We start from the raw sequence: 26,786 nt of genomic DNA on the forward strand, positions 1-26,786 counted from the left end.
TTTAGGGTAACACATAGAGCATGTGAAGTGTGAGAAGTACCAGAAGATGATTTATGAATAAGACCGTGACGTCCAATTATTTTTGTACAGGAATTGTTGTTTTGTACAGGAATTGTTATTTTTGTACAGGAATTGTACAGGAATTTTTGTACAGGAATTGCTGTAGCCCAATGTGCACAGCATGCTAACTTTACATTGTAGTATAGCGCCAACAGGTGTTTCATGAGACACACCCGTGGAGAGGGAGAGAGAGACGAAGAGAGAAAAACTCCTATAGAACGCAATATTGTGTCAGAAACAGAGTGAGAAGCGGAACTGTGCGCGCCCTGGTTTACTCACACCTCGCCCGGTGCAGCAAATGCGAGGGGAGCGGACGGTCAACTAGATTCAACCATATGCAAAGCGTATTTGAGCAGCACCGGGTGAAAAAGCCACTAACGGCGATCGCTGTGTTCTTTGAGCGCAGACAGCCAAACAATAGACTTTGCACGCATGCAATATTCAAGAGCGCCGCAGTTTGGTTTAGAAGCCAACGTAACCGCGGCGCTTGTGAACCGTTTTTGAAATGAGTCTCTTAGCTTCGCTGCAGTGCGCCTACTTTGCACCGTTTGCTGTTTTATTTCTTTGCAGCTCATTTCCTAGTACCAACAACTTTTTTTTTCTTTTTTGGATACTGTAGAAAGAAAATTGGCATAAATTCTTTCATGCACTGCAAACTGAAGTACCGAATGTGAACAATATTTCGAGCCATGTATGAAGAAATCATGTTGATAAATTGAGGAACTAAAGTCTGATGTGCCATGGCTGGATATGTAGGGTCAACAAGTACTTCAACGATAAACACTGACAGGTTGTTGAGTGTTAATTTCTGACAGTTTCGGTACAAGGGACAAACGGTCTAACATGTCCAGTTCCACTGAGATATCCACTAGAGACAGACAGTCACAAAATAAAAAACTTTCTTGAACATAAATTCAGCAAAATGTTTACTGTGTTCTGGAAGTAAAGTTTCAATAAGTCAGAAATTAAATTAAGCACTTACGCAAGTGAAAAATAAATATTACGACCCCTAGTTCTTCAGTGAGCAGCAAAATTAAAGTTCCTGAATGGAAAATAAAATGTACATCGACGCGCGGAACTAATAAATTGATAAGTGAGAATCACTAAGGCTGAGCACAATCATCAAATCTGAATAAAGTTAAAGTTCAGCATAAAATATTCAACTTGTCTTTGAAAATAAACGAAGTCCCTACTCTAACTTAAGTTACAGAAGCAAAAATTTTCAAATTATTGTACAGTTGTACTTCCCACGAGAATTTTGGACGATCAAACATATAAAGAATTTTGTCAGTCCGTCAAGGATCGACGCACAAAGCAAAGTTTTGGCACTATTTTGTCGGTGAACTGAAAACAGTAGAAATTATACAAAGTCCCACCTAGCACGTCGCCGATCACACAGTCCAGACAGAGGATGCAGAGTGTTGTGCTGGAAGATGGTGGATGGGTCCATAGAGAGGTGCTTGTGATAACTTCTTGTCGGTTGCTCGCTCCTATGGAAGTACCTTTCTAACCTCACGCACTTGTCTACATAACTGCCTTGCTGCATAATATGTGCGAACCCATTTTCTGCACCTGACGCTTTGATCCCGGAACAGGTGTGGTACGTCAGCTACCTTTACCATCTCCGGTCCATAGGAGCAAATCTCACGGTAACCCAAACTACTCAGATGATGTCGGTAATATCGCAGTCCTGCGTACGTGGGGGGGAGGAGGGGGTGGGCGCTAGGGCGAATCTGGGCACGTCTCTACTTTCATGGCAGTGACGCTGTGTGATGCCCGACATCGTACTGGTGTGTGGCAGGCAGAGAAGGCCCTGGATAAGCAGTGTCTGCAGGAGGGTCTATGCTAGGGTGTCTTTATGGAACAGAGAGTTGTTTAAGATTTCCTACAGGAGGCATGGGCCTACATCATGGTGAATCTGATTTACAGCTTTCCTGCAGTAGATGACGTCCTATAACTCAACATTAAAAATGGTGTAAGATTTCGTGGTCTCCTGACCTTCATTGCTTACATATTCCGCCCTCACAATCATATTCCACACATCAAGACACTTCATTCGAACCCGAACTCGATAAGATGAAGTCAATGTTGTATGAATCCATGTAAACGATATGCAAATAACAAGTGCGCACCGAGGTTGAAATACTCGAGGTTGGCGTACACACATACATTCCAGACACGATGGTCACAGGAGCTTTTAGTTCGAGAGAGGCAGACCACACACCAGGAGGCTGGTCCCTTCAGAGGACGAGTCAACCTTGGACACCCATGGAGCAAACAGCATGTGCCCGAGTGAATAGGGGAACGACCCCATGTTTGGCTTAAAAACAAATTGCGCTGCATTGTGTGGGAGCGTCCAACCTACGCATTCTTTACACATAGCACGCAGTTTCAGAGATTATCACAGGGAGACAGCAAACCCCAAAAGCCGATACTACAGATTTCCAGATTGGTCCCCTTAAACAACACGTCATTCTCCCATTTTAAAAGAGCAATGCTGTTTGGCAGACGATATTTCTGACGCCTTGAGTTGAAAGAGTAATGGAAGAGATCGAAAGATATACCCTTTCACGTCTGCTGTGGAGAGGCGCCGTTCCTTTGTCGCTTTTGGAGTGAGGAACAAGTCTCTCCTCAGTACTTCACTGGGAGAGCACCTCTGTCGAGAGCAAATCGAAGTGTGACTCTAAATTGAGTCCTTTCGATTAAGCATTGTTCACTGTGTTGGCCGACACACTTATTGTGTAGTTTGAATGGACAGAGTTATAGTTAAACGCCTGCATGCGAATTTTTGAGTGGCATCGCGGTGGACTCGTTATCTGACCGGTGTACCACGCCAATAGTTAGACTAGGGGCGAATAGGAGTCCTTGAGTTCATCAAGGCGTAGGGAGAGTTTGATTGGCGAAGGTCAATCCAGATAGAACGAGAGTTATCTTATTTGTCAGCAGCGAGCGGCGCAGACAGCAGTCATGGCAGCTTACGGTATTGTGCGCTACAGCTATTGCGAGCCCCATATTTCCTCCACAACAGTACACTTCACTGCATTTCACACGTGACAGCCTCGACCATCCCTAGCAACATTCTAATGGATAATTATTAGAGTTGAGTAGGTGCGCCTCTCAGTCATTCTGCCAATTCAATAACAATCTTAAACTTTGTCCAGAAATTTCATTAGCGAATCCTATCCTTGAGAGGTAACTTCACATTCCGAAAAGAACCAGGATGTAACTTGTTCAGTTCATAACTAAAAGTGCCATTGTGATTTCTCAGAATTTTTGCAAAATAAATAATAATTTTCGTTAGTTTCATGTTTTTCTTACGCTAACTAGCACTACTCCAGTACCCAAGTATCCCACTAGTAACGTAAGAAATTTTGTGAATTTTTGTGTCATTTCGTTACAGCGGACGACTCCAGAAAATATTTATTGCTGAAAGTTTTTCAGGCATTTCTCTTTAGAACGTTTGGAGCGTCTGTCTGACTTTTGTAGTAGTGTGGGGGTGGAAATTGCCTCTTGCAGGATCCACAGGGTAAAGGGTACATCTCAGATTAATCCGTTACGCATAATAACAGATAGCAGAGCAACCCCACGCTCACAATGGCTTGGCTAAGCGGTGTGTGGCGGCAGCTGGAAACCACTGAGATGAGCCCAGAGAAAGGTGAAGGACAAGACAGGATCTCATAAGGATGAACGGTGTCATCGGGCATGCCACCTGAGTGCGTGTAATATAATACAGAGCTGTGAACAGTGTGAACACCCATACACTTTTTCTACAGCTGAGAAACAATCTTGTGGAGTGGTTTGGTAAGAAGAAAGGGAAAAAAAAGGGAGAGAGCGTCAACCACTGAGTGGTGGAAGCCGAGTGTCGACATCTATGTTTTAAAACTTCGAATAAATCCATCAGCTAGACCATTAGAGGCGGGAAGAAAATGTTCCGTGTGTGTGAGTGACATACTGTTTGTGATGCAGATGGTAGTGAATTTTGCGAGCGTAAATTGGAGTCCCTTGTCAGTGACAATATAAGTACCATGCCCGAGGGGCCTCGTGAAGTGGGTCGACTACTAGATGCTGCAATGCACAGGTCATGATGACTCCTGCCATGTGTTGTCTCCTTGTGCTAAGACTACCCTGTGTATTGAAGAACTACTGTTGGGACCAGAATGGCTGGAATTCCGGCTGAGTCAAGGCCTTCTTATTGGAGGACCAGGCCTGATCAATATAGCGCAGCCTCTCCCATTGCACTGAATTTTTCGCAGTAAGACGACGGATAAGATGAGCATTCAAGGGGAGGCTGGTGATCACTTCTTGAGTTTCTGACATGTGGAAACTTACTTCAGGGTCTGTACCGAAATCTGAGTCCTGACCTGATGGATTAGCCTGTGGCGTTGTGGACCTATATTTCATATCATAGCTGGAACAGAACAATGCCGAGCGTTGGGGGTGATACGCAGTGGTGGTCAGCACGGAGGTGGAGGACTTGGACAATGGCAGCAGAAGTTTGTGGTCTGTTATGTTCGTGAAGGTTCTGCCATACAGATAGTTGTGGAATTTTCTGAAGCTCAATGGAAAGTGCTTCCTTTTCGATTTGGCTGTAGTTCCTTTGAGCTGTCAGAGATGGCCGTTCCACATCATCAGTCAGTTGAGACACCACTGGACTCAGTCCACATCCCGAGACATTGACAGCCAGGGTGACAGGCTTTGTGATATCATAGAGACTCAAGTACGTGGGCCATAACTGCAGACACTGCAAGTCTCAAAAGGCTTTGTCACAGCTAGGTGACCACTTTCTTGCAACGTTTTTGCAGAGGAGGGGGTGAAATCGTTCAGACAGAGCTGTGGCAACTGTAACTCAGTTGCCCAAGGACAAATTTCATCAGACATTTATCTTTAGGTACTGCCATTTTCTGAATGGTTGCAACATGTTGTGCTTTCAGACGAATCATGAAGGCACTGAAGACGTATCTGAGGTATTTCACATGATGCAAAAAAATCGCAAATTTATCGCTGCTGCATGATGAAGAACAACTTATCCAGATTATTGGTGAAGTCCACTGCATCTTTGGTGGCCACCACTATGTCACCAAGGCAGTTTGCCCTTCCAGAAAAATCCGAAGTAAATGTTCGAGGCACCGTTGAAAGATGACTGATGCACTTATGATTCCAATCAGAATGCTTTCACAGCAATAAATTCCACAGGAGGTATTAATGACTAACACTTCATAGGATGCTGCGTCCAGTGGGAGTTATAAATACGTGCCATGAAGGTCAGTATGCCTAAAACCTTTACCCGTAGCTTTAACTAGTTCCTCCACTTTGGGAATAGGTTGGTGTCTATCACTGATTGAAAATTAACCGGTTACTTTTAAATTATCTTATATTCTGAGATCACCGTTAGGTTTTTCGACCACTACGATGGGCGTCAGCCATCGCTTCTAGAAAATGGATGTCAAGATTCTTTAATCTTGGAGACACTGAGTTTCTATACGTAATTTGTCTCTAAAAGGAAACGGTACAAAATTTGGCGACAGCTGTGGGAAACAGTGTGACATGGGCCTCGAATGTGATGACCTGTATGGAAAGCTGAGAAAAAATGGAAGAGGTTGAGACCAAATAGATTTGAAGCTCTGGGGGCAGCCACCACGTAGATCCTGGCAATGAGCGCTTTTCACCAGTACTGGGTCCAGTTCTTGAAAGAGCATGTATGTGCAATGAGATCATTGCTGAAGCTTCGGAGAGGCATGTGTAATGTTTGCGATGTACATGCTCCCACTTTTGATATGTGGTCCAGTCAGTAATAGTAGCTGAAGAGCCGGTATCAGTCTCTGATTCAACTGAAACTCGATCAAGCATCACCGAGATGCACAATGAACTTCATGGAATGTGGAAACACCAACTGGACAAGCGACACGTCGCGTGGGCCTGATTCCTCTACTGCAAAACCAGAGTTTTGAAAGTACTTATACGTTCAGTTGATGACCATGGCCACAGAGGAAGAGCAAACCTCTGCTTTGTGGCTTGATTTCGTACATTCTGAGCATTTCGCCTATTTGGGTCTACATTGTTGCGGTTTATGAAGCAATGCGTACAGGAATGTAGTTACGAAAGCGGCAGAGACGCAGAGGATCTTCGTCTGGCTTCTCAGGTTGTTTGAATGGCGAGGCGCCACCGAGAAAAAGGTGAGGCAAAGTCAAGCGTTGCATCCTCCAGCGTTGCCAAGGTAAGTACTGGCTGTTCAATGCATGGAAAATAAGCAGAGATGCTTCCAATGACAGGTCCTTTAACTTAAGCGAAACATGGCATAGAGCCTCATCGGTTGAATCGAGATTCAGAATAGTCTGAAAGACTTGGTTTCAATGCGAGGTAATAGAGAACATGAGGCTTAACTTTTAATGTAATTCCTGGAACAACTGGTAGATCGATAGTCCTGTATTTGCCAGGAGTAAAGTGCATATCATCTGCAACGTTGTGGACCAGGGTGTATTGTTTCATCCTGGCGATGTAACAGGACTAAGGTTTACTTCGTGATCAGACTTCTGGATGGGCAGGGTTCTCAGCACGATGTTGCGCGAAGTGATCGCTAAAAGCCATTCGTCAAGGAGTTCACTGATGTGCTGCATTCTCTGCAGTAGAATAGTCATTGAATAAGTCAGATCCACTAGGTCTGCAGTGATTGTCATTTTGGAAATTTTCCTCCACAAGAGGAAGGCTATGGAACAAGATGCGTCGAAAAGAATTTCCTTTTTAAATGCGCATCGTCATATGATATGTCAACTTCCACGAAGATATCTCCAGGAGATCTAGGTAGTTTCAATAGGACACGTTTATTATTGGAACTCAACATCAACAAAGTCTCCAACGTATTAAGGAAATAAAATTCCGTGAAGTTCGAAATTTAACAAACAAATTATGCTACAAAAGAAAAGCAAACAATAGTTCATCAGTCGCAAACCACATTTAAATTGCTGAATGAATAAGTAAAAAAAGAAAAAAAAAGTAAGTTCCACAACATGTGAAAAGAATTATTTGATGACTGAGAACACAATACTCTTTACAGGAGTGCAAAATCGTGAAGTCTAAAAAGTTCAATGTTGTTGTTGTGGTCTTCAGTCCTGAGACTGGTTTGATGCAGCTCTCCATGCTACTCTATCCTGTGCAAGCTTCTTCATCTCCCAGTACTTACTGCAGCCCACATCCTTCTGAATCTGCTTAGTCTATTCATCTCTTGGTCTCCCTCTACGATTTTTACCCTCCACGCTGCCCTCCAATGCTAAGTTTGTGATCCCTTGATGCATCAGAACATGTCCTACTAACCGATCCCCTCTTTTTGTCAAGTTGTGCCACATACTCCTCTTCTCCCCAATTCTATTCAATACTTCATCGTTAGTTATGTGATCTACCCACTTCCATACATGGCTACACTCCATACAAATACTTTCAGAAACGACTTCCTGACACTTAAATCTATACTCGACGTTAACAAATTTCTCTTCTTCAGAAACGCTTTCCTTGCCATTGCCAGTCTACATTTTATATCCTCTCTACTTCGACCATCATCAGTTATTTTATTCTCAAATAAACTCCTTTACTACTGTAAGTGTCTTATTTCCTAATCTAATTCCCTCAGCATCACCCGACTTAATTCGACTACATTCCATTATCCTCGTTTTACTTTTGTTGATGTTCATCTTATATCCTCCTTTCAAGACACTGTCCATTCCGTTCAACTGTTCTTCCAAGTCCCTTGTGGTCTCTGATAGAATTACAATGTCATCGGCGAACTTCAAAGTTTTTATTTCTTCTCCATGGATTTCTTCTCCATGGGTTTTAATACCTACTCCGAATTTTTCTTTTGTTTCCTTTACTGCTTGCTCAATATACAGATTGAATAACATCGGGGAGAGGCTACAAACCTGTCTCACTCCCTTCCCAACCACTTTTTCCCTTTTATGCCCCTCGACTCTTATAACTGACATCTGGTTTCTGTACAAATTGTAAATAGCCTTTCACTCCCTGTATTTTACCCCTGCCACGTTTGGAATTTGAAAGAGAGTATTCCAGTCAATATTTTCAAATGCTTTCTCTAAGTCTACAAATGCTAGAAACGTAGGTTTGCCTTTCCTTAATCTTTCTTCTAAGGTAAGTCGTAGGGTCAGTGTATCCTTACGTGTTGCAATATTCCTACGGAATCCAAACTGATCTTCGCCGAGGTCGGCTTCTACCAGTTTCTCCATTCGTCTGCAAAAAATTCGCGTTAGTATTTTGCAGCTGTGACTTATTAAACTGATTGTTCGGTAATTTTCTCATCTGTCCACACCTGCTTTCTTTGGGATTGGAATTATTATATTCTTCTTGAAGTCTGAGGGTATTTCGCCTGTTTCATACATCTTGCTCACCAGATGGTAGAGTTTTGTCAGGACTGGCTCTCCCAAGGCCATCAGTAGCTCTAATGAAATGTTGTCTACTCCCGGGGCCTTGTTCCGACTCAGGTCTTTCAGTGCTCAGTCAGACTCTTCACGCAGTATCGTATCTCCCATGCCATCTTCATCTACATCCTCTTCCATTTCCATAATATTGTCCTCAAGTACATCGCCCTTGTATAGACCCTCTATATACTCCTTCCATCTTTCTGCTTTCCCTTCTTTGCTTAGAACTGGGTTTCCATCTGAGCTCTTGGTATTCATACAAGTCGTTCTCATTTCTCCAAAGGTATCTTTACTTTTACTGTAGGCAGTATCTATCTTACCCCTAGTGAGATAAGCCTCTACATCCTTACATTTGTCCTCTAGCCATCCCTGCTTAGCCATTTTGCGCTTCCTGTCGATCTCATTTTTGAGACGTCTGTCTTCCTTTTTGCCTGCTTGATTTTCTGCATTTTTATATTTTCTCCTTTCTTCAATTAAGTTCAATATTTCTTCTGTTACCCACGGATTTCTAGTAGCCCTCGTCTGTTTACCTACTTGATACTCTGCTGCCTTCACTACTTCATCCCTCAGAGCTACCCATTCTTCTTCTACTGTACTTGTTTCCCCCATTCCTTTCAATTGTTCCCTTATGGTCTCCCTGAAACTCTGTACAACCTATGGTTCTTTCAGTTTATCCAGGTCCCATCTTCTTAAATTCCCACCTTTTTGCAGTTTCTTCGGTTTTAATCCACAGTTCATAACCGATAGATTATGTTCAGAGTCCATATCTGTCCCTGGAAATGACTTACAATTTAAAACCTGGTTCCTAAATCTCTGTCTTACCATTAGATAATCTATCTGATACCTTCTAGTATCTCCAGGATTCTTCCATGTATACAACCTCCTTTCATGATACTTGAACCAAGTGTTAGCTATGATTAAGTTGTGCTCTGTGCAGAATTCTACCAGGCGGCTTCGTCTTTCATTTCTTAGCCCCAATCCATATTCACCTACTACGTTTCCTTCTCTCCCTTTTCCTACTCTCGAATTCCAGTCACCCATGACTATTAAATTTTCGTCTCACTACCTCAATAACTTCTTTTATCTCATCATACACTTCTTCAATGTCTTCATCATCTGCAGAGCTAGTTGGCATATTAACTTGTACTACAGTAGTAGGCGTGGGCTTCGTGTCTATCTTGGCCACAATAATGCGTTCACTATGCTGTTTGTAGTAGCTTACCCGCATTCCTATTTTCCTATTCGTTATTAAATCTACTCCTGCATTACCCCTATTTGATTTCGTGTTTATAACCCTGTATTCACCTGACCAAAAGTCTTGTTCCTCCTGCCACCGAACTGCACTAATTCCCACTATATCTAACTTTAACCTATCCATTTCCCTTTTTAAATTTTCTAACCTACCTGCCCGATTAAGGGATCTGACATTCCACGCTCCGACCCGTATAACACCAGTTTTCTTTCTCCTTATAACGACGTCCCATTGAGTAGTCCCCGCCCGGAGATCCGAATGGGGGACTATTTTACCTCCGGAATATTTTACCCAAGAGGACGCCATCATCATTTATCCATACAGTAAAGCTGCATGCCCTCGGGAAAAATTACGGCCGTAGTTTCCCCTTGCTTTCAGCCGTTCGCAGTACCAGCACAGCAAGGCCGTTTTGGTTAGTGTTGCAAGGCCAGGTCAGTCAATCATCCAGACTGTTGCCCCTGCAACTATTGAAAAGGCTGCTGCCCCTCTTCAGGAACCACACGTTTGTCTGGCGTCTCAACAGATGCCCCTCCGTTGTGGTTGCACCTACGGTACAGCCATCTGTATCGCTGAGGCACCAAGCCTCCCCACCAACGGCAGGGTCCTTGGTTCAATACGAGATCAATTTCTTAATTCTTGTGTTCGAAAATAAATAAGTCCAGCACTTTTGTTCAAGTCGCAGAGGCAAACACTTTGAATATACGGGTATGTTAAAGATTTCTCAGTCCAGCAAGCATAGAAGCACATAGTAATATCTTGTCACTATTTTGTCAGTGAAGCAAAAAGTGCAGAAATCATACAGGGTCTTAGCTGTCACAGCACCAATCACATTTAGAGACCAGACGGAGGAGACAGCGTAATGAACTGAGTGAATGTGGCAGACTCCATACCGAAGTGTTGCTGATATCTTCTAGTCAGTTGCTTACTGTAGTGGGACTTCCTTGCAAAGCTCACGCACAGGTTTAAATAACTGCCTCATGGTAGGAAACATGTGGATCTATTTTCAGCGCGTGATATTTTTGATGCAGGGAAAGGTGCAGTACGTCAGTGACACACAACGTCGCCGCGCACGCTGCCCATTGGCCTGTTCAGAACTATGTTGTCGCCACTTGCTAGTGTGTCTACTGGGTTGCCACAGCTCATATTTCCCGCAGCATCTGTTCTGTAGGAGCGAAACTCGTGACAACCCACGCTGCTTAGACGTTGTGCGTGGTAACGTTGACGCCGGACGGCTAGGGCGTGATGGCACGATCTCCAGTAGACGACCAGTGGTCATTTTGGCAGGAGACCCACTGACATCAGTATCAACATTCCTGTAATTGATGACATCCTCAGGTAAAAACATTATTCCCGGAATTCTCTTGCCCCACCACCCTCCTTCCCCTCCCCCTTCATGGACAGTCATATTATATATGCCATGGTCTTGTGGCTTTTCAGTTGACGAGATGGATGTATTGAGCAAAGAGGATTTTAACGACACTATTTGTTGCAAACATATATCAAAGAGATGTGCTCATCGATCTCTCATCAAGAATGAGAAATCTTGATAATGGAGAAGTGTATAATCAGACAGGGTGAATATTGTGCAACAAATAAAGACAGTGCAACAGAATGGTAAGAATATGCATTAACTTATTTGGTCAACCAGCACAATGTGCTGCATTTGCTGGAAGGATACCATTTTTAAACAATATATCCAGTCTCCCACCATACAAGAGTTGGCTGAGAGCTATGCTGGAAATATCTATTAATGAGTGTTTCATAAATCTCCAAATCGAAGCATACAGTGTCAGCACTACAATGGTGTGATATATAGCACCATCCAGGATAAAACTTTATGCTGTTTTGTGCATCAAAGTTATGGTATGTATAAACCACACATATTTTTCGATGTCGGCTTATTGCTTGTTAACTTTCCTTTGAGACATACAGAGATATGTGACAGGCATGTGCTGCATCCTGATAAGTGCACACTTTTCTACAGCTGAGTTTGTTACAGATAAGGACATGGATGTGTTCTGCGATGCATGAGTGCCTGAGAATGAATGTCTGACCTGTTGTCATTCCTGTATGCCATAGCACACAGAGAGCCACAAATCAGTGCTGGATCAGGACACGGAGATATTTCATGAACCACAGTTGAGGGACACTAAATCATTTGGACAGTAAAGACATCAGAGGAATAAAAACTATGTGATCAAAAGTATCCGGACAACTGGCTGAAAATGACTTACAACTTCCTGGCGGCATTCGTCAGTAATGTTGGAACTCAATATGGTACTGGCCAACCGTTAGCCTTGATGACAGCTTCCACTCTCGCATGCATACATTCAATCAGGTGCTGAAAGGTCTGTTGGGGAATGGGAGGCCATTGTTCACGAGTGCTGCACTGAAGAGAGGTATCGATGTCAGTGGATAAGGCCTGGCACGAAATCGGCATTCCAAAACATCCCAGAGGTCTTCTATAGGATTCAGGTTAGAACTCTGCGCAGGCCAGTCCATCACAGGGATGTTATTGTCGTGTAACACACTGGTAGTGCATTAGGAACAGGTACTCGATCGCGCTGAAAGATGCAATCGCCATCCCCGAATTGCTCTTCAACAGTGGGAAGCAAAAAGTTGCTTAAACCATCAATGTAGACCTGTGCTGTGATAGTACCATGCAAAACAACAAGCGGTGCAAGCCCACTCCATGAAAAACACGACCACGCCATAACACTACCTCCTCCGAATTTTACTGTTGGCACTACACACGCTAGCAGACACAATACCCACATCCTGCCAGAGGATCGCCACATTGTGTACCGAAATTTGTCACTCTACACAACGTTTTTCCACTGTTCAATCGTCGAATGTTTACGCTCCTTATCCATGCGAGGCGTCGTTCGGCACTTACAGGCGTGATGTACGGCTTATGAGTAGACGTTCGACAATGAAATCCAAGTTTTCTCACCTCTCGCTTAACTGTCATAGTACTTGCAGTGGATCCTCATGCACTTTGGAATTCCTGTGTTATGGTCTGGTCAGATGTATGCCTACTACACATTACAACCGTCTTCAACTGTCGGAGGTCTCCATCAGTCAACAGACGAGGTCGGCCGGTACGCTTTTGTTCTGTACGTATCACTTCACGTTTCCACTTCACTGTCACATCGAGAACAATGAACCTAAGGATGTTTAGAGTGTGGAATTCTGGCTTACAGATGTATGACACAAGTGACACTCAATCATCTGACCACATTCGAAGTCCATGAGTTCCTCAGAGGCCTCATTCCATTCTCTCACGATGTCTAATGACTACTGGTGTTACTGATACGAAATACCAGGCGGTAGGTGACAGCATAATTCATCTAATATGAAAAATGTATGTTTTTTGGGGTGTTCAGATACTTTCGATCACATAGTGTAGCATGCCAATGAGTGGCTCTGAATATAACTGTTGGCTGCAAACTGATGGTTTACTAATATATACATGGATAAATAGGTCCTATAATGTTTTAAAGTTTTTCAAGCACTTAAAGAAAAATAGCACACACACACACACACACACACACACACACACACTAACACACACACACACACACACAAACACAGTGCTGATGTATTAACCACAGGTACCCTGTACATAATCTGCGTATATGTTGTACATACCTTGACAGTATTGCAAAATGTTAGTCGAGTGGTACAAAGTCAGGAATTAGTAAAAATTTGGTGGGATATGTAATAATGGAGATGTGCCACTTAATAAAAGAATTTAGCACTTTATGCAGATGTTTGTGTATCTGCCTGCTGTATGAATGCAAAGCACAGAAGTCCAGTGTAAATAATCAGCCACCTGATATTAAATAATTCGTATGACAAAAATTTTCTGACGTTCTTCATTTAATCTCCCTTCTAATTTGATGAAAGTTTATCAAGTGAAGGAGCTGTAAATTTCTATGTATCGACAAATGTCATATTGATATTGTCTGTCTTTACCAAAATTTATGTGGCTACCTTCATTATTAGGCCTTAAATTTATCTCTTTTTTTTTTTATTCCGATTTTGGCCGTCTAGGGACCGCGTTAAACAACTATTTTTCAATGTACATTTCTCCTATTGCGCTCCTCCTCTTTTCTCTTCTGCCAATATGTCTTCATCCTCTCTCTGTGCTGCTCCCTTCGGTCTTCTGTCCACACTGTTCCTTCAGTTCTTCTCTTCTTCACTTCAAATCCTTCAAAATGTTGAATTTTGTCTCTCATTAAGTCTCTGTTGGTTATATCATCTTCTCCTATACCCATCTCCTCTAAGTCTGCTTTGACTTCTTTGAACCAGGTAATTTGGGTTCTCGGGTTCTTGTCAAAAAACGTGAATATTTTCTTTGTCAGATTTTCATCATTCATTCTTTTCACATGGGCGTAAAAGCTTACTCTTCTCTTCCTCATAGTATCTCCCACTTTCTCAATTTTGTCATACACTTCTCTATTACTTCTAATCTTCCAAGTCCCATTCTCAAACCTCAGCCCAAGTACTCTTCTAATGATTTTTCGCTCCTCTTTTGCTATAGCTTCCAATTCCTTGTTAGTGTTCATTGCTAAACATTCAGATGCATACAGACACTCTGGCTAAATCACAGTGTTGTAGTGCCTTATTTTTGCATTAATTGATACTGACTTCTTGTTGTACACATTCTTTGTTAGCTGGAATGCCATTTCCATTTTTCTTGTTTTATTTCATTCTTTATCTGAAGCATTGGGCTGGATGATTTCCCCTAAATATTTGAAATTAGAAACCCTCTTTATCTGGCCATACTTTGTAATCATATTGTCCGGTGCCTCTTTTACATTGTTTAGGTACTCTGTCTCTTCAAAGGAGATTTTCAGTCCTGCTTTTTCTGCTGTTTCATTCAGAATATTGATCTGTTTGACTGCTTCTTCCAAACTTCCAGCCAGAATCGCTAAGTCATCAGCAAAAGCGAGGCAATCTACTTCTAATCCATCCCTTATTCTTCCTAATCTGATTTTTTGTATTCCTTCTTCAGTCGTTTTCTTCCTCCACTCTCTAATAACTTTTTCTAACACACAGTTGAATAGGGTAGGTGACAACCCATCTCCTTGTCTTAATCCTGTTCTGATTTTGAATGGTCAGGATACCTCACCACGGAACTTTACTTTTGCATAGGTATCCGTAAGTGTTTCTTTGACGATTGCGACTGTTTTCTTGTCTGCTCCAAACTCCCTAAGGATGTTAACCAAGGTTGTTCTGTCAACGGAGTCGTACGCCTTCTTGAAGTCAACAAACGTGATAAAGATGTCTTTTCCTCTTAATCGTCTATATTTAATAATTAACTTCAAGTTTAAAATTTGCTCCACATAAGATCTTCCCTTCCTAAAGCCTGCTTGGTATTCACCAATTTCTTGATCAAGTTGTTTCTCCAATCTGTTTTGTAGGGCCTTAGATAGAATTTTATACGTTACGGGAAGTAAAGATATCCCTCTGTAGTTATTTGCATCGGTTTTATCCCCTTTCTTGAAGATGGGGTGGATTAATGCAGTTTTGCATTCTTCAGGTATACGTTCCGTTCTCCAAATCTCATTGATTATTCCCAGTAGTTTTTCTTGAGTTGTATTATCCACACTTTTCCACATTTCTGCAATTATCATGTCTTCCCCTGGTGCTTTATTGTTCTTAAGGTATTTAATGATTTCTCTGATTTCTACGAGGCATGAGGGTTCAGAATTATTGTTTACTGTGTTTGGGGTGTTGGCTGGTAATTTTCCAATAGGTTCCTGACAGTTGAGGAGTTGTTCAAAATATTTTGCTGATATTTCACAATTTTCTTCATTATTCATTGCCAGTTTTCCACTGGTATCTTTAAAACGCAGATTTGGTGCTACATATTTTTGTAGTTTCTGTCTGAATGTGCTGTAAAAGGATCTGTTATTGTTTCTCTTAAAATCTTTATCCATTTGTATAAGTTGGTTCTTTTCAAATAGTCTTTTTACTGATCTAATGAGGTTTGCTGTAGAAGATCATTGCTGTTTGAACTGCAGGTAGTCCTTATCACTTTTGGTTGAGTGCCATTTCTTCCATGCCTTCATCCTTTGTTCTATTGCTTCCTCACATATCTCATCCCACCATTCGTGTTTCTTTCTCTTTTTCATTTTTGCGACTTCTTGAGCAGATCTTATCATTCCTTCTTTTATATCTTCGCATTTATCCGAACATATAACTATGTTTTGACAGAATTCTTCTCTTTTCTCTTTCAAGATGTTTGCGGCTATCTTTTGAGTTTTCCTGTTTTGTATTTGTTTCTTTCTTTGTGGTATGAAATTTAATTTGATTGTCGATAAGTAGTGGTCAGTTACAATGTTTGCCCCTTTCCGAACTCTCACATTCATTATTTCTTTTTGATTATAGTGTGTGATGGCTATGTGATCTATCTGGAACTCTCCAATACTTGTGTTTGGTGATTTCCATGTTTTCTGTTTCTTAGAAGGTTTTTTGAAATTTGTAGACATTAATTTTGAGTTATGACCCTTGCATAGTTCTATTAATCTTTCTCCATTTCTGTTGGTCCTTTTGTGAGCTGGGTAGTTTCCTACTGTTTTTTTGTATTTTTTTTTCTTGACCTATTTGTGCATTGAAGTCCCCAAACAGTATTTTCACATTTGATGTTGGGATTTTAGAAAGTTCGTGGTCTAGAGATTCCCAATATGTATCTACTTTCTGAGGGTTTTTCTTATTGTCATTGTTGATGGGTGCGTGGCAATTAATAAGTGTATAGGTTTTATTTAGGGCGCGAAATGTGAGAAAAGACAAGCGTTCATTACGTGACTAGAAGTCGGTTATTGAGTTTACCCAGTTAGATTTCACGATGAAGCCTGTTCCAAGGTGGGGAAGGCCTCTTCCACATGGGTTCCAGCCTTTCTTTCCTTTAAATATCCTATATCCTTCATAACCCATTAAATCTTCATCTGTAAATCTGGTTTCCTGCAGCGCACATATTTGGATTTTATATACCTTCAAGACTTTGGTGAGCTGCTTCAGTTTTCCCGGCTTCAACAGGGAGTTAATATTTAGGGTTCCAAAGAAATGTACGTTGTTTTTCTTCAGTTTAGAGGATTTTGAATTTCTTGAACGACATGGTGCTTCAAGCTCTCCAGAATCCTTAGGCCTGATTGCGCTGCTGTTAGCGGCGGAGGATTGGTTACCTCCTGGAGTAGTTCTATCTAGAGAAATTGACATTATGCATAGTTGTTTGAAATTCAGGGGGGAGATGGCTTTTTGGGCCATTCCGAGGTTAAAACTGGGATTGTAAGTTCCAGAGTGTGTGTTCAGCCACTCCTAACATGGAGAACAGACGCTGTTTGTAGTCGCTCCTCTAGGAGTTCAGACGCTACATTTCGTTAGTTTTTGGTCCGCCCTGGGTATTTGATTTCCCCAGTACCACCTATATCTAGGAGGCATTCCCCTATCCGCCACCTGGGGAGGCGCCCGATGGGGGTACTAACAACCCCACACGGGAAATCTATCTCTTTATTTATCATAACCATGTTCTTTTACAAACAGATGTGCATCATATCCTGAGAGATTATGTATATAAACTGCTACAAGCATCGAATGTGTCAGTTTGAGATTATAATTATTACTTAATGAATTTATAAATTTTCCAGTCAAATGATTAAGATTACGAGCATTGTTATGTTTCTGTGAGTAATGACACTTACACAGAGTAAAAATTTTGATCTTGCATGTGTTGATTGTTCTTCAGGCATTAGTGGTTTCATTTCTTCAGTTTCAGAGTGACTGCTTCCAATACCTTCTACTTCTTGTTTTATATACAGGGCTATTACAAATGATTGAAGCGATTTCATAAATTCACTGTAGCTCCATTCATTGACATATGGTCACGACACAGTACAGATACGTAGAAAAACTCATGAAGTTTTGTTCGGCTGAAGCCGCCGCACTTGAGGTTTCTGCTGTGAGAGCGCTCGAGAGCGCAGTGAGACAAAATGGCGACAGGAGCCGAGAAAGCGTATGTCGTGCTTGAAATGCACTCACATCAGTCAGTCATAACAGTGCAACGACACTTCAGGACGAAGTTCAACAAAGATCCACCAACTGCTAACTCCATTCGGCGATGGTATGCGCAGTTTAAAGCTTCTGGATGCCTCTGTAAGGGGAAATCAACGGGTCGGCCTGCAGTGAGCGAAGAAACGGTTGAACGCGTGCGGGCAAGTTTCACGCGTAGCCCGCGGAAAATTGGCTCATGCCAGAACTGGAGACCGACAGCGCCGACTTCATCTTTCAACAGGATGGTGCTCCACCGCACTTCCATCATGATGTTCGGCATTTCTTAAACAGGAGATTGGAAAACCGATGGATCGGTCGTGGTGGAGATCATGATCAGCAATTCATGTCATGGCCTCCACGCCCTCCCGACTTCACCCCATGCGATTTCTTTCTGTGGGGTTATGTGAAAGATTCAGTGTTTAAACCACGTCTACCAAGAAACGTGCCAGAACTGCGAGCTCGCGTCAACGATGCTTTCGAACTCATTGATGGGGACATGCTGCACCGAGTGTGGGAGGAACTTGATTATCGGCTTGATGTCTGCCGAATCACTAAAGGGGCACATATCGAACATTTTTGAATGCCTAAAAAAACTTTTTGAGTTTTTGTATGTGTGTGCAAAGCATTGTGAAAATATCTCAAATAATAAAGTTATTGTAGAGCTGTGAAATCGCTTCAATCATTTGTAATAACCCTGTATTTAATGATTTTTTATTAAAATTTGGTCCTCTGTATACAACAGGATCTCTATACTGTCCATTAATATACTTGGTATAATAACAGAAGCCACTTGATTCGTGTCTTTGATATTTCATTGTGTATAAATTTTCTGGAATTTGTTGTTACTTAAACTTTCAAAATCAGCATAAATAACCAAGATTTTGTTTATGTTGATAATTTTTAAAATGTACATGTGAACCTTTTTCTTGTGCTTCTACCTTTATTGGCTTATTAAGTAAAGTGTTTGATATGTGATTATCAATTTTTTGTATTGAAGTAGAGTAAATGCAAATTACTAATAAATTTTGCTGTTCCATTTATATCAATTTCACTGAGAACAATTCTAGATAAGTTTTTTTTATATAACAACAGTGTGAATTACTTCCATCCTTGAAATAAAGGAGGTTTATATGATCCTCTTTCTCACATTTCGTAACTTTTAATGGAAATACTTGACTTTTTCATCAAACGAATACACATTAATAGATAAATTAATTTTACCCTAATTTGTTTGAATATCATCAACCACTACCGCAAATCGAAAATTTTCAAGTCTGATCAAGATCATTATCAACATTTCCATATTTACTCTTTCTTCATTTTTATCTGCATGATATAAAATTAGATTGTACAGGCCACAGAAATAATTTTTCATCTTAATTTTTTACATTAATTCATGCTTTTTTATTTTATCTGGTAATTCAATGCAAGATGATCCTCTCAGTGAAACACATCTGTTAATCCCTAGTTGTAAACCAATAATTCTATTTAGTGCCCATTCTGATCCACATGCTTAAAATTATCCATTCTTGAAAAAATATCTTACCATTCTGAAACATTTTGATCAACTCTCCTGCAGTTATGATTCTATAGTTTACTGTCTGTTACTTAAATTCCACATTATTTTTGTCTGCTTGCATTTGGTACTCACAAGAAAGTTTAAAAGTTACCTTCAATCTATTTTGTATTGTTATATTATCTTTCACAGTTTTCATAGTTTCCGATTTTACTGCAGTTAAGAAATGGTTAGGTTCAATCGAATTTATACTTTCTTCAAAATTTATAGTTTTTAAGCCATTGTCAAATGCTTTACCAATTAAATAATGATTAACATTTTTCCTACTGTTTTGTTTCTCAAATATGTTAGTAGGAAATGAAAATATTTTTTTTTCAGTGGTCTGTCATCTTCATTTTCGAAAATATCATTTTTAATTTTACGCTAAGTTAATTGTTTCTAAAGACTTCCACCTTGAGGGAGGTGTCTCTTAATAGATGTAATTAAACCACATTTATTTAAGTTACTAATCAGTTTATGCCACAGATGTTATTGCACGTGATACATTTACATGTGTTATACCTCAAAACTTCCTGTACTTCTAGGGTGCTTGAGATCTGATGATCCTTAAAGCTGGTTTGAATGCTAGTGAAATGACCCTTTAGTTCCAGCAACAGAATTGTTTACAAAATTTAGGGGAACAGTGAAATGATATGCGATACTGAAATGGTGGTAAATGCAGATTCAAAATGTTAATTAACAGAAACCACACAAGTGTAGCTTAAAAGTCGCGTGACTGACTGATACACTGTTTAATTCAAGTGCTTATACAGAAAAGGATTCAAATGGACAAGATCTAATATCAGCAGAAAAAAAGTGAGAAAAACGAACTCAGGCTATGATCAGACTGGGTAAACCGATTGACTATACCAACTGCACTATTACGACAGATAACGGGTTAAAAGCATATCTAAGATAAGGAGCAGTATTGTACATGGGAACATCAGGGGAAAAAAAGAGATGGAACGAGAGAAATTCCAAAAGAATTCATACCTGTGGGTAGCAAGAAGTTGCTCCTGCAATGTATAAATTCGTGCATGATCTAAGTGTAGCTTCATTCGCGCCAAAATAGGGTACGGTTCTGACTGTAATTTTTCTTTGTTCAATGAGGAATGTAAAGATGGTGATACAGGTAAGTCATAAATAATTTCATATTATAATCACATTAAATATGTAGTTGATGACCTAGATGAGTTGTGTTCCAAGTATTAAACAGTGTGATGTACACAACAATGGCCTATGGCATTGTTTTTCTGTATTTTGGACATACGTCAGTGGGTTTACGTTTTACAGTTCCTACAAAGACAGTACTCAGGGAGCCCACTCTTTTGTAAGACACTTGCAAACTCCTTGATGGCACCGAAAAAGCGGGTCAGTAACTATCATATACCCTGTGAACTTTGTACATCCATTCGCCATGTTTTGGATGTAACGGAACCAATAGTAGAACTCGTTGTGGAACGACTGGAAACGTGCAGAACACGTTCCACCTGCATCCTAAGAAAGAAGAGAAAGAAGCTTCCCATTTTTCATAGTTGCAAGAATGCAATCTACCTTGAATGCTCTACAAAGATTTCCAGCAATTCCAAGGAAAACCTCTGAGGAAGAAACTGAAAACCTAAAAAGTTCTACTGAAATTTATTTTTTTATGGCGTGTTTTATGGGTGTTTTTTATGTTTTATGAATTACATGTTCAATGAGCGACACAGGTATCGTAAAATGTGAAAATTAGAGTGCAGGATATTTGAGTTTCCACAGCATTTATGTTATCATGTAATATTACGTTCATTCTGTCGAGTTTTCTCTCTAAATTTGGTTTTTCTCTTTAAAACAGTTTTAAAATTCGTTTAAATGTAATTTTTGTCAGGTACTAACCTTTGAGTAAAAAACTTAACTGTTTCACTGCAAATGCTGAACTCAATTTTTATAGCAGTCCGCCAGACTACACCTGAGAGACAGGGTGGCAAAAAAATAAATAAATAAATAAATAAAAAATAAAATAAAATAAAAAAGACCTGGCAAGCTAAGTGTTAATATTAGCAAACGAAACTGCTGGGAATGCATTGCTTTTGGCAGCCATGGTCCCCACAAATAGCCATAAGTTGGAATATGATACAAAAATGTAAGATTCGAGAAAGTTCTACTGTCTTAATTGATATAGCCACCGCGTCTGCAGATTCTTAAGCCGTGGGAATAACTGCTTCTATCGGTAATGTACAGGTGCTCCACAGCAGCCTGCTGTCAACCGCCAGTGGAGAGCTCCTCTGTGAAAAGAAAAAAAATACCAAGTTATGTGCAGTGTTCTGTAGTCTGTCTACTTGAGTAATAAGCTCCTAAGCACGGTTGATGTGTTGTATATGCGAAAAATAAGCTAAAAGGATTGACTAGGTACGTTTGCGAGCAACAGCTTCGCAGAACGTATATTTTGTCTACTGGTAGGATCTGATGTTGAGTGGAAACCAATGACAAAGTCACTACGTACGGTGAGAGCTGGTTTCTCAGGATGGGACAGAATAAGGTTACGATTGTGGATGGGGCCGTAATCAGTTACTCTCGGTTGCACAACAAATACGTAAACTTTATGTAAAGAAATTGAAATTTTAAAACAATCTCTCAAAAAAGAAACATGCAGCTGACAGTATGACGGCTGAAGGCCTTAACACAAAAAATTCCACAAGTTTGGGGCCGAAGGCCACCGACAGTAACCTCAAACAACTAACGGCTGAAGGCCTGAATTAGAAGTCAGAAGAACAATTCCAAACAGCACATATTAAGATAAATATTTCGTTTTAAAACAAACTATAACACTGCTGAAGGCCTTATTATAAAAGAAGTGTAATGTTGATGCATTAAGTGGTTCTGAAAGCTGTGCTGATATTCAAGACAATAAAAGCGGGTTAAAAGCTGTGAGCTATCTGGGGAAGTTAACCTTGCATTACTGAGCAATTGTTTCACCAGGTATCGAGTCTAGCTTACCGAATTCCCAACCAGACTTTTAATAGTCATCTTACAACAACCGGTGATTATATAAAGAGAATTTAAATAAAAAGAAATAAATCAGTTTATATTTGGACATTTATTTTAACATTGATCATTGTTCCGTTAAAATTTCAGTATATCAAACTTGATTCATAACTAAACTGGTGCCTTATTTAGGATTGTGTAAATGTGAGTTTGTAATCTTACGGAACACATCAAATAGGGAGCCAAGATTGGGAGACTACATACAAAACTGCATTCATAAAATAACACACAAAGAACGTTGAAACATATGCAAGAGGAAATTAACCACAACCAACCGAGTCAATTTTCACCCAAAGAAGTTACGTTCATAGCGCAGTCCTGTCCGTCATGAAATTACCCCACTCTGGTATGCTAAATTCATACTAATAATTTTGATAATTAAAAGAAATTACATCGAAACGCAATTCACAAAAGAAAAACCTCGAACTGGTTACTATCGTCTTACTATTAACCTGATGGGTCAAACAATTGTATAAGCACGTGGTACTGGTCTCACAAAGTACACCCCACGTGGGTTGAACATAAAGAAAAGTTGCTATATTGAAACATATTGTCAAGACGAGACGTTATAATCTCACGCACATTCGCATTTAAGATTGACGATCTTACCAGAATCTTAGTTAGAGTTACGGATCATCCACACGTGGTTCCACTTTACTCACAAAGTAGTGACAAACCAACTACTGGCAGATATTCTGAACTTCACACTCGAATTACACTGCGTTGCAATTTAAGATAACATTAGATATCTTAGATCTAAACCTTAAATAAAGGTGATTAAAGTTTCAGTTAGGCTTAACTTAAGAAATCCATTGTCCTACGGACTTAGCAGAGAAGCGCTTAGCCGGAGATCTTACCACTTCAGACGCTCGCCGTGGACAGACTAGTGGGCCCCTACCAAGGGTGCTTAACAGATACAAACGGAAGTGACCAGAGAGACAGCTTCCTATACCAACGTGACAAGGGATGGACAGGACCATAGTAAGAATAGAAACCTCTTTGCTTTTAGAAAGCATAGCTACCTGTTCCGACATTGGTTCTACAGTTCTCTAGCAGACAGGCTTGTCTGCTACCATCAAGCATGCGACTAGAAATACATTTGCTCATTCATCCTTTCACACAGAAGGGAAGGGGGATGACAGTATCTTATCATATACAGTATATAAAAGAAAGCGGATGTAGGTTCCGTATGAGACTGTGTGACATAAATTACATATAAAGTGTGTTTTAAAGTGTAGTAGTGTGACAGATCGTTCTTGTTTATGTGTAAAAGTAACATGTTTCACTGATCAGTCTCTTCCCACATAGAGTCAGAAACACCACAGTAAATTTAGAAGTTGAATTTATGCCGTAAATGACAACAGATTTAAGAAATTAACATGGAAGGAATCGAACAGAGGCCTTTCAGAAGTGAAGTTATTACTCGGCTGAAGGCCACAAACAATTTTAAATACCAAACGACTGAAGGCCTGAAGTCAGGAAAACAATTCCAAATAGCACACGTTTCAACAAATACTTTGCTTTTAAAACGAGTTTGCTTAAAAAAAAAGATTTATTGTAACACGACTGAAGGCTGTATCATGAAAGAAATGAAATTACTGCTCAGCTGAAGGCCACACACAACTTCAAATCACAAACGCCTGAAGGCCTGAGTTATAGGTCAGAAGAACAATTACAAATAACACATTTAAAATAAATACCTTGCTTTTCAAACAAGTTTGCAAAAAAAAAAAAAAAAAACTTGTGTAAGATGGCTGAAGGCCTTGTCACGAAATATGTGAAATTGTTGCTCGGCTGAAGGCCACACCAACAATAATTAGAAAATTACAAATATCATTAAAACAAACATCACAGTCTAAGGAATCAGTACAAGCGGTTCTCAGGAAGTGTTCCAAGGGTCGGCCTGACAAGGTAAACCAAGCATAAGGTAAGGTGAGACAGGCAGCCAAGCGCTGTACTCACGTAACAGGATGGCAACTCTAACTAGGGGCAGCTTATACGCCGACCGACTAACCAATTCGCCTAACTCCCGGTCACCGGTACAACGATGCAATATTTTTAGTTAAGTGCGAAGAGGTAGACAGAACTACGTCTTCAGAAAACACTAAAGGCTGAAGTAAACACTAGAACCAGGGTAGACCTCCCAAAAAATGTGCACAGTACAATACGAGAGGCTGTGGAACTACACTTAGTGTCGGACAGCATCAACACGACGAGGAAAGGTACACTGCTGGAAAAGCATGCTAACCTCCAGGGCAGGTAAGTGGGGCGTTAGCGGCCCCAAGACAGAAAATACCGCTGGTTGCACTTCACTAAAAATAATAATACTAAATTCAGTGATGAATAACAAATAGAGTAAGACAGCTGCACTATTTCACCACCTCGAAACACTTCACTCGTTGCCGCCCAGGTCAGTGGCCTTGGAAGCAACAACCCGCGGACCACAGGCGAGATCTCAGAATAGTCATAGTTGTGTTAGTTGTTAACTCTTTATTAAACTTAGACGTCCAGGGTTCGGTGTGCAACGAAGTCGTCGCTCCCACAGCTACCCCTCCTCGATCCCGCAGTGGCAGCACGCCGCCAGCGGCCCCGGCTTGCCCCGCACTGCACGGACCTGCTCGCTGCTGCACCCCAACTGAGCTGATGTCCGTTCGCAACTCCCCTCCAAATCCAGTACGCAGACAGCATTAAAATAACTGCTCATTTAAAAGCACAACATACACACCGATCCGGGAAAACAATTCCACCAACAACTCAAAATACTAAAACTGTGAATCAACAAGGACGAATTATAAGTCAGCACAAACACAGAGAAGCCAGAAGCGGTCGGATGACCAAATGCACGTCGTCCGCTACGACGATCGACCGAACGGCCAACCAACGGTCATCCCCACTCGAGTCAGGCACGGAAAAGATCCCAGTATAAATCGTCGACTGACAACTAATTGCCATGAGGTCACTTAAGCGGGCGGACACACACACACGCATATGAACGTTGCACTACTCGAATATCACGGTCCATTCAATTAAAACTCTCGTCCTTGACTTGGTCGTGCTCTCTAGTGACAACATCCTTCCGTCGGACAGTGCACGTGTGTCGCCAGCGGTCGGGCGAGTACTGGCTGTCGAGACCTCACTGCTGCTCCGTCCCAACTCCAATAACTCGACCCACGACGAAATACTCGAGGCCGCTCCAAAGATGGTACCACAGTACCCGCTATCGATAAGCGCTGGTGCTGCCGCTCACGGGCAGGCAAGCCAGTAACTTAGTGACGCCAGTAAATAGAATAAGAAACGAGATGCCATAACCGCAATGACAAGATGCAAATCAATAAACGGCATGAACTCAAGCCGCGCACGGTTCATGTGTGTTACGTGATATCACGGGAGAAACATACAGTGATCAGCCAGAACACTATAACGACCGATCTACTGTCGATATAAACCCATTTAGACGATAGCAGCGTCACCTGACGAGGAATGACTTCCATGCAGACACACGCATCTTCCGTGTAGCGTCAGTGAACGTGCTTTCTCTGTGTAGAATGGGGAGACGCGCGATCTATCTGAGCTTGGCCGAGGGCAGGAGGCTCGGCACAAGCATTCCGGAAACTGCATGACTTGTCGGGTGTTCGAGGAGTGCTATGGTGAGTGCCTCAACAAGTGGCGAACCCAAGCTGAACCCACGACCAGGCATTGTGGTGTTGGGCGGCTAGCCCTCAATACAGATGTCGAACGTTATTGGCTGAGTATACTGGTAATACAGAACGGACAGTGAACTGTGGTGGAACCAACATCAGACTGTAATGCTGGATTGAGTTCAAGTGTGTCGGAACACACAATGCCCCGAAAACTCCCATCGATGGGTCTCCACAGCCGACAACCCATGCATGTGCTAATATTAACACCACGACCTCGGCAACCACGGCATAAATGGGCACGTGACCATCGGCACTGGATATTGGTGCAGTAGCAGAGCGTTGCATTGCCTGATGAATCCGAATACCTTCTTCATCAATCCAGTAGAAAGACGTGAATCTGTTCTCTTCCAGGGGAACAGCTCCTTGCCACCCGTGCTGTGGGACAAGGTGGCGGCGGCTCCACTATGCCTTGGGGAACATTCACGTCGGCATCCATGGCTCCAGTGGATCTCTTGCAAGGTACCATGACGGTCAAAGAGTATTTATTGTACATTGGTTGCAATCCACGTACACCATACATGGCGATTATGTTTCCCTACGACAGAGGCATTTTTCAACAAGATTCTGCTCCATGTCAGAAGGCTGGGAGTGTGAACACAATGGCGAGTCCCAGTTGTCGTGCCCCCCATCCAACTCGCCAAATCTGAAGCCGATCGAATATATCTGGGATGTGACGAACGTGGCGTCAGAGCTCATCAACCCCTCCTCAGAATTTA

This window comes from Schistocerca cancellata, chromosome 3, assembly GCF_023864275.1.
Source record: "Schistocerca cancellata isolate TAMUIC-IGC-003103 chromosome 3, iqSchCanc2.1, whole genome shotgun sequence".
In the NCBI taxonomy this organism is placed as follows: domain Eukaryota; kingdom Metazoa; phylum Arthropoda; class Insecta; order Orthoptera; family Acrididae; genus Schistocerca; species Schistocerca cancellata.